The 13,562-nt window shown below is 43.6% G+C and overlaps 2 long non-coding RNA genes across 3 annotated transcripts; both read right to left on the reverse strand.

Moving 5' to 3' along the window:
* Positions 1-2,904: 2,904 nt before the first annotated feature.
* LOC311055157 lies at positions 2,905-10,977 on the reverse strand. Of its 2 annotated transcripts, none has more exons than XR_014601759.1 (3): positions 10,912-10,977; positions 10,773-10,797; positions 2,905-2,990 (listed from the first exon to the last, which is right to left on the reverse strand). It is a non-coding gene; the product is annotated as an uncharacterized lncRNA (long non-coding RNA). The 2 variants fall into 2 exon arrangements; XR_014601760.1 differs by lacking the exon at positions 2,905-2,990 and adding an exon at positions 10,121-10,234.
* On the reverse strand, positions 3,573-9,480 carry LOC311055156. The gene is made up of 3 exons (XR_014601758.1): positions 9,336-9,480; positions 9,034-9,206; positions 3,573-3,627 (listed from the first exon to the last, which is right to left on the reverse strand). It is a non-coding gene; the product is annotated as an uncharacterized lncRNA (long non-coding RNA).
* Positions 10,978-13,562: the final 2,585 nt, after the last annotated feature.

A 13,562-nucleotide genomic window follows, 5' to 3' on the forward strand; every position in this document is an offset into this window, starting at 1 on the left:
GTAAACTATGCCTACCCCTAACCTCAAGAAATACTGTGCGTAAGCCTAACAATGCCAAATCACGATCACCTCAACACATTGTCAGGGACAGGGATCAAATCAGTGATCTCCGGACTCATAGGCCGCCTTTCTTCTCATTGAGCTAGATATATGGCCCCCCTGACAGTGTCTGTTGACATATATAAGTCTTTCCGTCCCTGATGGACCAAGCCTCTGTTTTGCTCACTACTATAGATCACTGGTTCACAAACCATTTACCAATAGAGAAATTGTATGTCTCCTGGGAACCGAAACTTCCGAAAGTAGCCGATCTACAAGCTCACAAAACGTTGCTATCTGAAAAGTTGTGAGATTGTAGATCGGCTATTTTCACAGTGAAGTATGTCATACATTGCAAAAACATACCCTTTCAAATGAGCATTTCAGGTTATCTTTAACAATTAAACATGCATTAATTGACACAATCATGTTGTGTGAAATGCAACTTAAATGAAGTCTGCATCAAGTGAGGCTTGAGCTCGCAACCTTGAGGTTTTAAAGCATGCGCTCAAGCGAGAAGCCATTGGACCAACAGACAGAAACTGTGAGAAAAGAGATCACACAGATGATACAGTTTCACGCAAATAGCTGAAAAATCCTGGGTTTAAGTGTTTTTAACTGCTCAAAATTGCGGAAAATCTAAGGGCAATTATAGTCAGACTAAATCAACTGTAGATTCAGTCGACTATAATCTTATGATATTTAGTCGACTAAAACTAGACTAACAGTAAAACATTTCAGATGACTAGAATATGACTAAAACTAAATGGAATTTTATTTAAAAGACTATGACTAAAACTAAATCAAAATGTGCTGTTAAAATCAACACTGCAACAAACAACAGTAATCATGATGTGCGGTCCGTAACCACACCACGGTAGGCTACTCCAGAATATTTATAAGCTGCATGAAAAACATTTCTCCTGTATTTCCTCTCAGTGGTTATATGGACAGACCTCTATCCAAAATACAACACGGATGATTTCCTTCTTGCTCCTATTTCATATCTGCTGAATCCGAAAATATATTTGGGCAGCAAAGGCAAGTGTGTTGGCCAATGTAAACGTGTGTTTGGAAAAAAAAGATCCAGATCTGTTTCCTGACTTTTCTACAGGCAAGACAGCAGTAAACTTTTATTTTATTCCTTAGGATTAAAGGGATAGTTCACTCCCAAATTAACTTTTTTTTCTATTGATTTATAGTCACAACATGGAGACTTGAATTCATGGATATTTTTTTGTTTTTGTCTCATTCCTAAGACAATAATTTAGCGGTTCCGGTAGGAGACATAAGGAACCGCTGCCTGGTCATCAAACTATTGGCTTAGTAATGAGACAAAAACAAAACAATATCCATGAATTCACGTCTCCATGGGGTGAATAATCCATAGAGAAAAAGATTTTGGGGGTGAACTATTTAATAAAGGAATAAGACTTTGAAATGCAATCTAAACTGTAAATGAAACAAGTCTTTCCTATCAGATAGATTGATACAGAGTGAGTAAGGCTCTGGCTGCCATCATGCATGTGTACTGTACTGTACTGTACTTTACTGTACTGTACTGTACTGTGGTTCGGTTCCACCCTATAGAGAGACAATCAAATCATAACTGATACGCAAACCCTAGTTTTGAATCTGTCTGGGGTTATTTCCCAACGACTGGCGCGCCATCGATTATACCACTTATGGTATAATGAAAAAAGGGTTATAATGAAATAATTAATAAATTGACCCAAAAGTAACAACAAAACAAAGTATTTCATTGCTTAGGGCAGGGGTTTTCAACTGATTTTGACCCAGGGACCACCTGACTAAGAGCAATCTGGGGACCACCACTATTGTGCGTGGTGAGTCCATCATAGACCCACCCAACTTTTTTCCCGATATCCGATATTCCGGTATTGTCCAACTCCTAATTTCCGATACCGATATCAACGGATACCAATATATGGGCTTTTTCACCAAAAGTAAACTAATTGTCAGGAACATCACATATCTAATCAAATAAAATAGCTACTGTATAATATCAACATAATATTTAAAAAATTAAACGTGGGTCAGTGCTTACCCGAGGAGTTTGATTTCACCTTACCAGAGTAAAACTTCTTTGTACTAAACCCAATATACTTCTAAAAAAACATCCAAACATTTATGACAGCACTCACTCAACAAATAATTTTAAAAAGAAAAAAAAGGAAAGAGACAGTGTCTTTGTTTGAAACTTCAGTCCTTTTTTAGAAAAATACTTTAAAACTCAATAAAAAGATTTGTAAAAATAGAATAAAAAATTAGGCCACAATACAACTCTACAAAAGTCTAAGTGTGAAACTTGAGCTTGTTTCGCTGAACGCAGAGTTTGTATCCTGGCTGAGAATGATGACAAGCACACACGGAGCTCCCAGTTGCCCACTGCTGACTGATACCAAAACACTCGCCCCAAAACACAGTCGCCCACCTGGTATTCCTAAACGTAACCTCAGTAAACTATATCTAAACCTAACCTTATTCCTAAACGTAACATCAGTAAAACTATGCCTAATCCTAAACTTATTTCTAACCTTATCCTCAGTAAAACAAATACAAGAACCGCAGGTCCACGAAAACAAATGGGGGTAGCGTGCATTGGGGCGAGACTTTCGCTTACCCCAGTCAGTCAACGTCGCAGGCTCGCAGCAGCCGTGGAGTAATTAAACACAACAAACCACGGATTACGTTCACACTAACACCCTGGAGCCATTTAGAAGCACTTTATAAGAAATCTAACACGTATGTTGATTTAGCGTTAGTACATGTGTTTTATTGTTGGACATTCAACATGGCAGATTATAATATGGGCTTTTAACAGCCCCTCTTGGCCTCCTACTGGTCCATAGAGCAAAATCCTGAGGTGTTTGATGTCCTCATTTTGAGGGTGGTATTCCTTCACACTTTTAAGGAGCGTGGGTTTGTCGCTGATTAAAGAAAATAACATTGAAAATAAATATATTAGAAATAAAATACTTAAATTAAATGGCATATTTTAGCAGATAATGTTTGCTATCAATTGTCGTCCCAGACAGTAGGACAGTAGGTGGTAATAGTTACTGTGTGTGTCAAGCGTGTGGGCATGAGGTAAAAGTCGGGGGACGTTAGCTGGGGGTTCGACGGTTTGAATACGCAACAACCATATGTGAAACAGAATGGGAACCGTGGGGTGCTAGATCAGAGCAATGCAGTGCAAGAAAAGATGGAGGACCGGCGGAAATATTTTAAAAAGCCACGCACACACACACACACACACACACACGCACGCACGCACGCACGCACGCACGCACACACACACACACACGCACGCACGCACGCACGCACACACACACACACACACACTCGCTTTGCTGATGTCCAGAAGTGCTTGTCTATCATAACTCCTTAGACACCTGACGGTGTAGGAAAAAAAGAGAAGGCTAAAAAATACTAAAAAGCAGGAAAAACGTTGCGACGCTTCGGAGCGTGCACGGGCGCAGCCTTCCTCCATGGCGCGCCCAGTTGTAAAGTTCACCAAAGCAGAGGTCTTATCAATAATGGTGAGAATGCAGATTTGTGGAATGCCTGTGAAAAGTGCAGAAACATTTTATTTTATTGTTTTTCTCCCTCCAACCTGCTACTTCGCGTGACAATGAAACAGAGACATTAGTTCTTAACCACACTAATAGGGGTGTAGAAACCATTCAGGGCATATTTGCCAGCACTAGCCTATATATGGAGATCGCCATAGATGGAGACCTGCCAAGTCGTCATAGAGACCTGTGCCATATGTACGGAGTATGACATCAGCAACCTCTGCCCAGATCTCCATACATAGAGATAACCATCACGTACAGGACTGACGGCATAGTCCCATATTCGGGCATAACTGATGTAGGCCGACCCATATACGGAGATGTCCGACACTACCTGACATCATCATAAGGACACTAGGGCTACAGCTAACGGGTGCAGTACGTTAGTCCGACAGCGCATTCCTCCGACAGCGCAGTGCTCCGACGTTAAACAGTAAACCCGAACCAAACCCGCACCCTAACCCTAACCGCACGCGGATGCCACATAGTCGGAGAAAAGGTCTGTCGGATTAACGCATGCCTCCCACAGCTAACAGTATAAAGGGACTCGATGTGCCTTAGGAGGGTTCAGTTCCAGCAGTAACCCGAGCTATCTTAACTACCAGAGAGAGAAGCATCGAAGAGATTCCAGCAATAGGCGATTGCCACAGCCTAAAGCATATTCTCATACTGGACTTGGATCTGGTTAACGAATCAGCCGATATCAGTTTCTATAATGGTCCTTCTGCGAGCCGGATCCAAGACTGACTGTGAGAACGATATGCCCAAGGCTACGATGAAAAGGAACGAACCGTTCGAGGAGCTGTCACCAGAGACAAGAACCATCGTGGATTCTGGTCAGCCGGAGCCGACCCCTGATCCCTCTCGGATAGAGGGATCACCGGCTACGACCATGAAACGCTCTGGTCGATCTCATCGATCCAAGCACGTCAGATACAGTCCTTCCTCTACCGGGTCCAGTAGCTCAGCCGAGAGATCCCCAACGGGCCAAAGGCGGGATCGCGAGCACCTCAGACGTACAAGCCACTCTCCAGAACGGAACGCTGGCAGGCGATATGCCCGTTCCAGACATAGTTCCTCCTCTTCAGGCCGGGATCCATCCGGCGGGAGAGGGGACTCCAGGACCAGGCGGCGGTCGCACCAGACGGCCCGGAGGCACAGACAGCGATATCAACAGCCCCACCAGACAGCAAGAAGGCACCAGTCGAGATCTCCGGTCGACCGTAGACACAACTATCTACCAGAGATGATGTATCGGGGACCAGCACCCGCCATACCAACCCTTAAATCCCCTGACCCAAGGGTATTTGGGTGATGAAGGGAGGCCTTGGAGGATACCTTTCCCCCTGGCACCTCAGAACGGTTCAAGTTCCGCATCCTACGTGACCACCTGGAGCTGGAAGAGGCCTGTCTGGTGGCGGAGGCCAACATAGCTTCATCTCGTCCGTATTGGAGAACAATGGCGGCCCTGGCCAAGCGCTTCGGTCAATCTCATCAAGGGGCCTTACAGGGCCTCTCCGATCTTACACATGGGCCGCACATCAGGAAGGAGGATAACATGGCCTTCAGAACATTCGCGCTGAAAGTCCAGGCATCGGTGGGCCTGCTCTCCAAAGCAGGAAGGGCAGGAAGGGCGGAGTTGGCCTGCGGAAATTAAGTTAATCAGCTCTTAGGCAGACTGCCATCTGATGTGGGGATAATGTTCCGCAGGTTCGCCCGTGATGAACGCATCCTGATCCGTCTCTTCCAGATCTGGCGAACTGGTTAGAGCTTGAGAGTGAACTGCGATCAACTGAGTCACAGGAGAGACCACGAGGACGGAGCCCGAGGCGGGCTCTGCACAGCCCACACAGGGCTGCTCGACCCCTCAGGGGCCATAGTCCACGTAGAGTTACCCACTCAGATCGGAGACCGGTGAACATCATGCTACATACTACAACTCCGAATCCGGGCCAGTCCAAAAGACAGGAAGGAGGGGGAACCATCAGAAGGTTTTGCCCATACTGCAACAATGCCACGCACACACTGAACTATTGTGATAGATTCAAGCAGCTAACCTCAGAGCAGCGAGAACGCTGGGTCAGGGTTGAAGGGATGTGCTGGAAGTGTGGACGAGCGCATAAAGCCAGAGACTGTGATCTGCGGAAGAAATGTGGAACCTGCAGCCAGATTCATTTGGACGTGCTTCATGGCATGCAACCTTGGGAAAAAAATGAAACAGGGACAGAAGCTCAGAGGAAATGATCACTAGCGAGTTGGAAGCAAGGCGAAGGTGGAGACCCGTGACACCAAACATACTTCTCATGGGGCGGCGGGATGCATCACTACCGTGACACCAAACATACTTCTCATGGGGCGGCGGGATGCATCACTACCGCCAGTACGGTATGACGAGTCAGAAATGTTGGCCAGAGAAAGAGGGAGACAGAGCCGAGTCCTTGTTAACCAACTCGGGAATCATTTCTTGAAATAGGAAAAGGAAAAAAGGAAAGAAAGGGAAAGAAGGGGGAAGCACAAGAAGGGTGTGTTTGAGTTTTTACCTATTTCCATCGGAAATCCGTGGGGCGGCGTAATACCTCTACAATGACTCTACAAATGAGTTAAATCACGGATCACATAGACCAGGACGACTAGCTGGCCTTACAACCCAGTTAGGCCAACCCAGTTAAGAGGTCAAGGGAGGTGAGTGGAAAAATGGTCCACTACCTCAGGAGGTTAAGGGAGGTGAGTGGAAAAATGGTCCACTACCTCAGGAGGTTAAGGGAGGTGAGTGGGAAAATGGTCCACTACCTCAGGAGGTTAAGGGAGGTGAGTGGGAAAATGGTCCACTACCTCAGGAGGTTAAGGGAGGTGAGTGGAAAAATGGTGGTCCACTACCTCAGGAGGTTAAGGGAGGTGAGTGGAAAAATGGTCCACTACCTCAGGAGGCCAAGGGGGGTGAGTGGAAAAATGGTCCACTACCTCAGGAGGCCAAGGGGGATGAGTGGAAAAATGGTCCACTACCTCAGGCGGGTGAGTGGAAAAATGGTCCACTATCTCAGCAGGTCAAGGGGTTGAGTGGAAAAATGGTCCACTACCCCACGGTTAGACACATGGATATGAGAATCTCAGAGTTTCATGGGGCGGCGGCCGACCCCGTGCAAAGCGTCATTTAGAATATGGAAAGCGTTCATATATCGTTATATATCAAAAATATATAATTCAGAAACCTCATCCAAAATGTCCTCATGGGGCTACTCTTACCACTACTCTGTAAAGAAACCTTATCCAAATGGCCTTAGGGGGCAGTGGGCTCATAAATACCGAGGGCAAGGTACGACGGGTCAAACATGCAGAGCAGATAAGGGTGGCACAGACAAGTACTGGCGGCATATGCAAGGAAATGTTTTCGGATTCTTACGTATTTCCACCGGAAATCCGTGGGGCGGCTGTAGAAACCATTCAGGGCATATTTGCCAGCACTAGCCTATATATGGAGATCGCCATAGATGGAGACCTGCCAAGTCGTCATAGAGACCTAAACGTGCCATATGTACGGAGTATGACATCAGCAACCTCTGCCCAGATCTCCATACATAGAGATAACCATCACGTACAGGACTGACGGCATAGTCCCATATTCGGGCATAACTGATGTAGGCCGACCCATATACGGAGATGTCTGACACTACCTGACATCATCATAAGGACACTAGGGCTACAGCTAACAGTATAAAGGGACTCGATGTGCCTTAGGAGGGTTCAGTTCCAGCAGTAACCCGAGCTATCTTAACTACCAGAGAGAGAAGCATCGAAGAGATTCCAGCAATAGGCGATTGCCACAGCCTAAAGCAGTGGTGGAAATGGCGTTGCACGCATGGGAACGGCGTTCCCATAGCAACTGTTGCGGGGGAACGTTGGGAAAACGTGTGGGAACGCTCATCAGAGTGTCCGACTTTTTTATTATTTGTTTTAAATAATCGCTTATGAGGTTTAGCACGATTTATTTGCCGTCCCTCCTGTCTCTTCTCTGAGTGAGAGCTCTCAAAGTGTGTCCGTCAGTGTTGCCAAGTATAGTGAGAGAAATGAGCCAGCCGACCTACAAAAACAATAATAATATATAACAAGCCAAAAACAAGCCAAATTTTGTTCCAGGGAAGTTGCGGGAAATAAGCAGACTTGGCAACGCTGGCTATGAAGCCATAGTCTGGGAGTGCGCTCAGCAGCTCATTGGCTCATTACTCATAACACGACCAATGAGAGTTAGCGCTTTCACGTTGCTAGGATAGACCAATTAATTGTTTACTAACATTGAGACTGGATGCGCAGGTGATTGTTTCACGCAATCAATTTCCAACCTGTTGTTTCGGGGTGCGCTAGTTTCAGCACACCCCAACCCCCTCTTGTGTGTTGGCTTGTGTGGCACGTCCTGGCGAGACCTGATAGAATGGGTTTCATTTAGCGCAGACTGGTTGCACGCATACTGGTTCTTATCAGTGTGACGTCGTCTGTTAAGGGGTCTATACGTGCGCAGCGCTGCTCAAGAAGTAAATAAAACCGGACGGACGTGGGACATATTATGGAATATAAAGACCCCAGTAAAAGTTCATATTTACCAACATGCTCTCTGAAACCAAGACAATGTTGGCATATGGAACACAAGTGTGTTCTCTTTCGTCATCTTTGTAGAAGGTGAGTAACTTAAGTAATATACATCTAATGCTGACGGAGCTGAAAAGTAACTAAGTACATGTACTCAAGTGCCTGCTGTACTTGAGTATAATTTTAAGGTATTTTTTACTTGACTGGAGTATTCCAATTTGCAGTACTTTTACTTCTATTCCAATACATCTCAGATCTCAGAGGCAAATATTATACTTTTACTCCACAACAATTATTTGAAAACTTTAGTAACTACTAGTTGCTTTGTAGATTTTAATTATTATTATGACAAAACACATAAACCACTTCAGCCCTATTTAAACTTTGGCTGTTTGAAAATAGCCGATCTACAAGCTCAAGTGATGCAACGCCTGTTGATTTTAGCCATCGACCCCCATCTGAAAATGTTTTGTGCCAGGGACCCCTGGAGAACATTTGTCTTAAAAATTAAAAAGTATAAAAATAATGTTCAAATACTGCACAAAAATAGCAGCTTGCATCACGGGTGAACTGGTTTTAGAGTATTAGGTATTTATTGTACAATATGGTCTGCGCGCGTGTGCATAAGGGTTCCCAAAGCAAATCCAGGCCATTTCCACCACTGGCCTAAAGCATATTCTCATACTGGACTTGGATCTGGTTAACGAATCAGCCGATATCAGTTTCTATAAGGGGTATTTATGTTTTCAGAAGACAACAAAAAGTTGAAAATAATCTTGTGGGAACAAATCATCAAGCTAAAATGTCATTTTACCCATGTCTCTGGCTGCAATTCTGATGCATCTTATCTTGGCTAGACTTCTTGGCGTAAAACGGGCACTTTTGGTCCGCAGGAATGACGACAACCAGAGCATGAGTTTTTTCCTCTGCAGTGGGGTCAGGGTTGTAGAGAGGATCCTTATCTGCCATTGCGTTTGCAATATTGAACTGAATACAAACACGTAAAACTCTCGTTAAAATGAATAGGGATAGGAATATGTCATGAAATATGGTTTGAATGATTTATTTGCATTAATGATTACAATGACCAGGGTGTGACACATGCAGTAATTTTACCTCGTAACCATCCTTTACATGGCCTTTCATTATCAATTTAATGTCATCTGCATGGATTCCACGATCCGTAACCTCAAGGCCCATGATGTCATCGAACACGAGGGGGTAGAAGTTTTGTGCCTTTTCCTTTCGGATTTTAATGTTTCTTTTTCTGTAAAAACACCTGTAAGTCAGTGATTTTCAAGCAATTCAAAGGCAGCAAATTCCAGCTTCTAGGAACATTATAATATAGCAGTGATAACAATCATGACATTGATTTGACAATATACATTTTACATGATTACTGACTCCAGTATCAACTAGGAACGTGTGCTCCAGGTATGTCTCCGCCATGCTGGGTTGCCTACCAAGGGCCTGCAAACTTTGGAATGCAGTTAGAAATAAAATGTGAAGTGGCCTGTTATAGCACCAGCGTGAGGCCGATTTTGACTCTATCACACCACTTGTACTTGACACTTAGCGATACCCTATGCTCTGCTATGCTCATGCACCTTATTTCTATACCTCATGTACAGTACATGGTTACATGGCGGCTTTCCGACATGTCGCCTTTCCGACGTTAACGAACCCTATACCTAACCCTCACCCTAACCCTAACCGCACGCGGAAGCCACTAGTCGGAGTGGCGAGATGTCGGCATGGAAGACTGTTACCCAGTACATCATGTTTGGATGGGTAAATGTGTAGATACCTCGTTGTCTACGTTTATTTTTACCCCTCCCCTCCTTTCTTTTCTTTCTCTTTCTGGAAACAATCAAGAAATTATGGAGCTTGCACAAAAACACATGAAGCTGGACTTGCCAGCTCCTACTGGTCCATAGATCAAAATCCTGAGGTGTTTGATGTCCTCATTTTGAGGGAGCTATTCCTTCACACTTTTAAGCAGCGTGGGTTTGTCGCTGATGAAATAAAATATCATTGAAATAAATATATTAGAAATAAAATACTTAAATTAAATTGCATATTTTAGCAGATAATGTTTGCTCTCAATTGTCGTCCCAGACAGTAGGACAGTAGGTGGTAATAGTTAATGTGTGTGTCAAGCGCGTGGGCATGAGGTAAATGTCGGGGGACGATAGCTGGGGGTTCGACGGTTTGAATACGCAACAACCATATGTGAAACAGAATGGGAACGGTGGGGTGCTAGATCAGAGCAATGCAGTGCAAGAAAAGATGGAGGACCGGCGGAAATATTTTAAAAAGCCGCGCGCGCGCACGCACGCACGCACGCACGCACGCACGCACGCACGCACGCACGCACGCACGCACGCACACACACACACACACACACACACACACACACACACACACACACACACACACACACACACACACACACACACGCACACTACAGAACCGCCAGAATGTTTTTAGTAAAAAAAAACTGTATTTGCTGTTATGTTGCATGTTCATATTTATTTAAAAAGGTTTTCTTACTTCCATTTTGTCTCTCTCCATTCAGCTGAGAGAAAAAAAGTAAAGCAAACAATTCATAAAGGAATAACTACAGTAGCATCAATCATTTGTCATTATGCATTATATATTATATTATTAAATCATAATTCAACTTTCTTACGAATGAATTCGGGTTGAGGTGTTGATTTGTTGCCTCCCATTTTGTAGATGCAAAGTAAGATAATTATTGATTATATAACTATGTTTCAGAAAATATACATAAAGTACATACACCAATGGTTCTAAAAGTGCATCCCAAGGACTCCCAGGTTAAGGGAGTTCCAGGGGGTCCCCAGCAAAACGAGAAACAGTTGAAATACTTAAGCCTTAAGCTTTTTTTTTTGTCTATTTGAAAATAGCAAAAATGTATGTAAGCTACACTGTTAAAATGAATTAAAAAACGTTTACTATCATCTTGTATATCATACTAGGTATCCTGCTATGAACTCAGAAACACCCTGAGGAGTGGAAACACTCACCCAGAGGCAGAGCGTGAGAGAAGCTTTGAGCACAATAATGCAATAGAGAGAAGTCTGTTAACCCTGATAATACATGAATTAATGAATGCTGAAATGCAATGTGATGAGCATCCCCCCCCTTTTCTTTTTTCTTTTGTACATATTTTTCACTCTTCATACCAGTAACCTGTAAACTGATTGTATGACATTCTGTACAGTAGTGTGTATATCTGTCTGTCTCTTATATGTCATCATGATTTGTGTGCATGGGGATCTCATCTTAAACAAGCTCAGTGCTTAATGAGTCTTCCAGTTTAGTAGACCTTGTATTGTGAATTTGTACTTCCATGTACTGTTGTTCTCATGTCTTACTAAATAAAGTACATCAATCAATCAATCACAAGGGATGAAACAACGTGTGACACAAACTCTAAATAATGAGCTACACTATCACATTCAAACCTATGTCAATGTAGGCCTACCTAAAATCCATACAATTGACATCCATTTCAGGGTACCTACAAACCTACAGACCTACAAAGAAATCTTAAGAATTAAAGCCATTTCTTTCTTTCTTTCTTTTAGCTCATTTTTTATGAAAACGGGATAAATCATCTGAAGTTGAACTGAATAAAATGATGCCCTTCAATTGATTAAGATAACTATAAAGTTATTTTGTGTGTCTTTGTGTGAACTTATGTGCAAGTGCATATGTGCTTCTTTATGTGCGTAAGTGGACAAAGGTGTCTGACATAACGTTATTTTCATCCCTTGTGCTCACCACATGTCATTTCAGCATTTAATTTCAGCATTACTTAATTAATTAACTGGGTTAACAGACTTCTCTCTATTCAATTATTGTGAATGCAGCTTCTCTCACACTTTGCCTCTGGGTGAGAGTTTAATGGCTCCACAAGGAGTCATTTGTAGCAATAGGAGAGGAATGTACGGTGGTTGACAGAGTGACTATGAACTCAGAAACACTCTGAGGAGTGGAAACACCCACCCAGAGGCAGAGCGTGAGAGAAGCTGTGTGAACAATAATGCAATAGAGAGAAGTCTGTTAACCCTGATAATAAATAAATAAATTAATGCTGAAATGCAATGTGATGATGAGCACAAGGGATAAAACAACGTGTGGTGAGACGCTTTTTTCCACATCAGACGTGGGCTGGTCAAGGCATTATACTTCAGCATCTCATTGTTCAGTGCCATTAAATGGTAGTTAACAGTACCATCTCGTGGCTAAATACATATAATATAATATAATATAATATAATATAATATATAAATATAAATTATACATAAATAAATAATAATAAATGTTTGTACGACAGAGTCGTACAAACAATGCTCATAAAAACCAGAGCTACAGTCTTGAAAAACAAACATGCAAAGATGCCTGTGTGGTGCGCATGCCATTCACACACACGCGCACACACACACACGCACACGCACGCACGCACGCACGCACGCACGCACGCACGCACGCACGCACGCACGCACGCACACACACTGGCATAAGGGTGGTCACTCATTAAAGAAGTAGCTGCTTCACTGGCAACGCAGGAAGACTTCAACTAGACGTGGAACCAGAGGTTTCCCTCTCTTATAATAATAATAATAATAATGATGAGGAGAGGAGAGAAAACAAGCCATAGTTTTTTAAAAAAGGAAAAGAACTTCAAAGCATCACAGATCTTATTTGCTCAGAGAGAGAGACGGAGAAAGAGAGAGAGAGAGAGAAATGGGGTGGTTTGAGCTGGGGGGGGGGGGGGGGGTGCGGTGGGGTGGGGGGGGTTGCTTGGGAAATTGGTCTGTTGTCGGTTTTGTGCGTCACACTCGAGGGAGGAAGCAACAACAACAACACACACACATCTGGGCGGAGGAGAATGAAAGAGGCCAGAGCTTCAAAGCCATGCGTTTTAAGTGTGCCTCACCATGGAAATCAATACCAGATGGGGCCCAAATCGCTGCAGTTCAAAACTCACCCTCCCCTTCCCCGCTTTTCCTTTTGACTGCACCCCCTCCCCTTCATCCCCCCCCTCTACACTAACCACACACACACACGCAACACACACACACACACACACACACACACACACACACACACACACACACACACACACACACACACACACACACACACACACACACACACTAGGGGTGTGCACTAATTTCACCAAACGATACAATACGATATTTGGCTCACAACTTCGATACGATACGCACTTTTTTTTATTATGAAAATATATGGGGGAGAAAAAAAGCAAATGCAAACAAATAATTCTGTTTTTGCATTATTCAGACATGC

The sequence above is a fragment of the Gymnoscopelus microlampas genome (genome assembly GCF_963454915.1).
Source record: "Gymnoscopelus microlampas genome assembly, chromosome: 11".
NCBI lineage: Eukaryota > Metazoa > Chordata > Actinopteri > Myctophiformes > Myctophidae > Gymnoscopelus > Gymnoscopelus microlampas.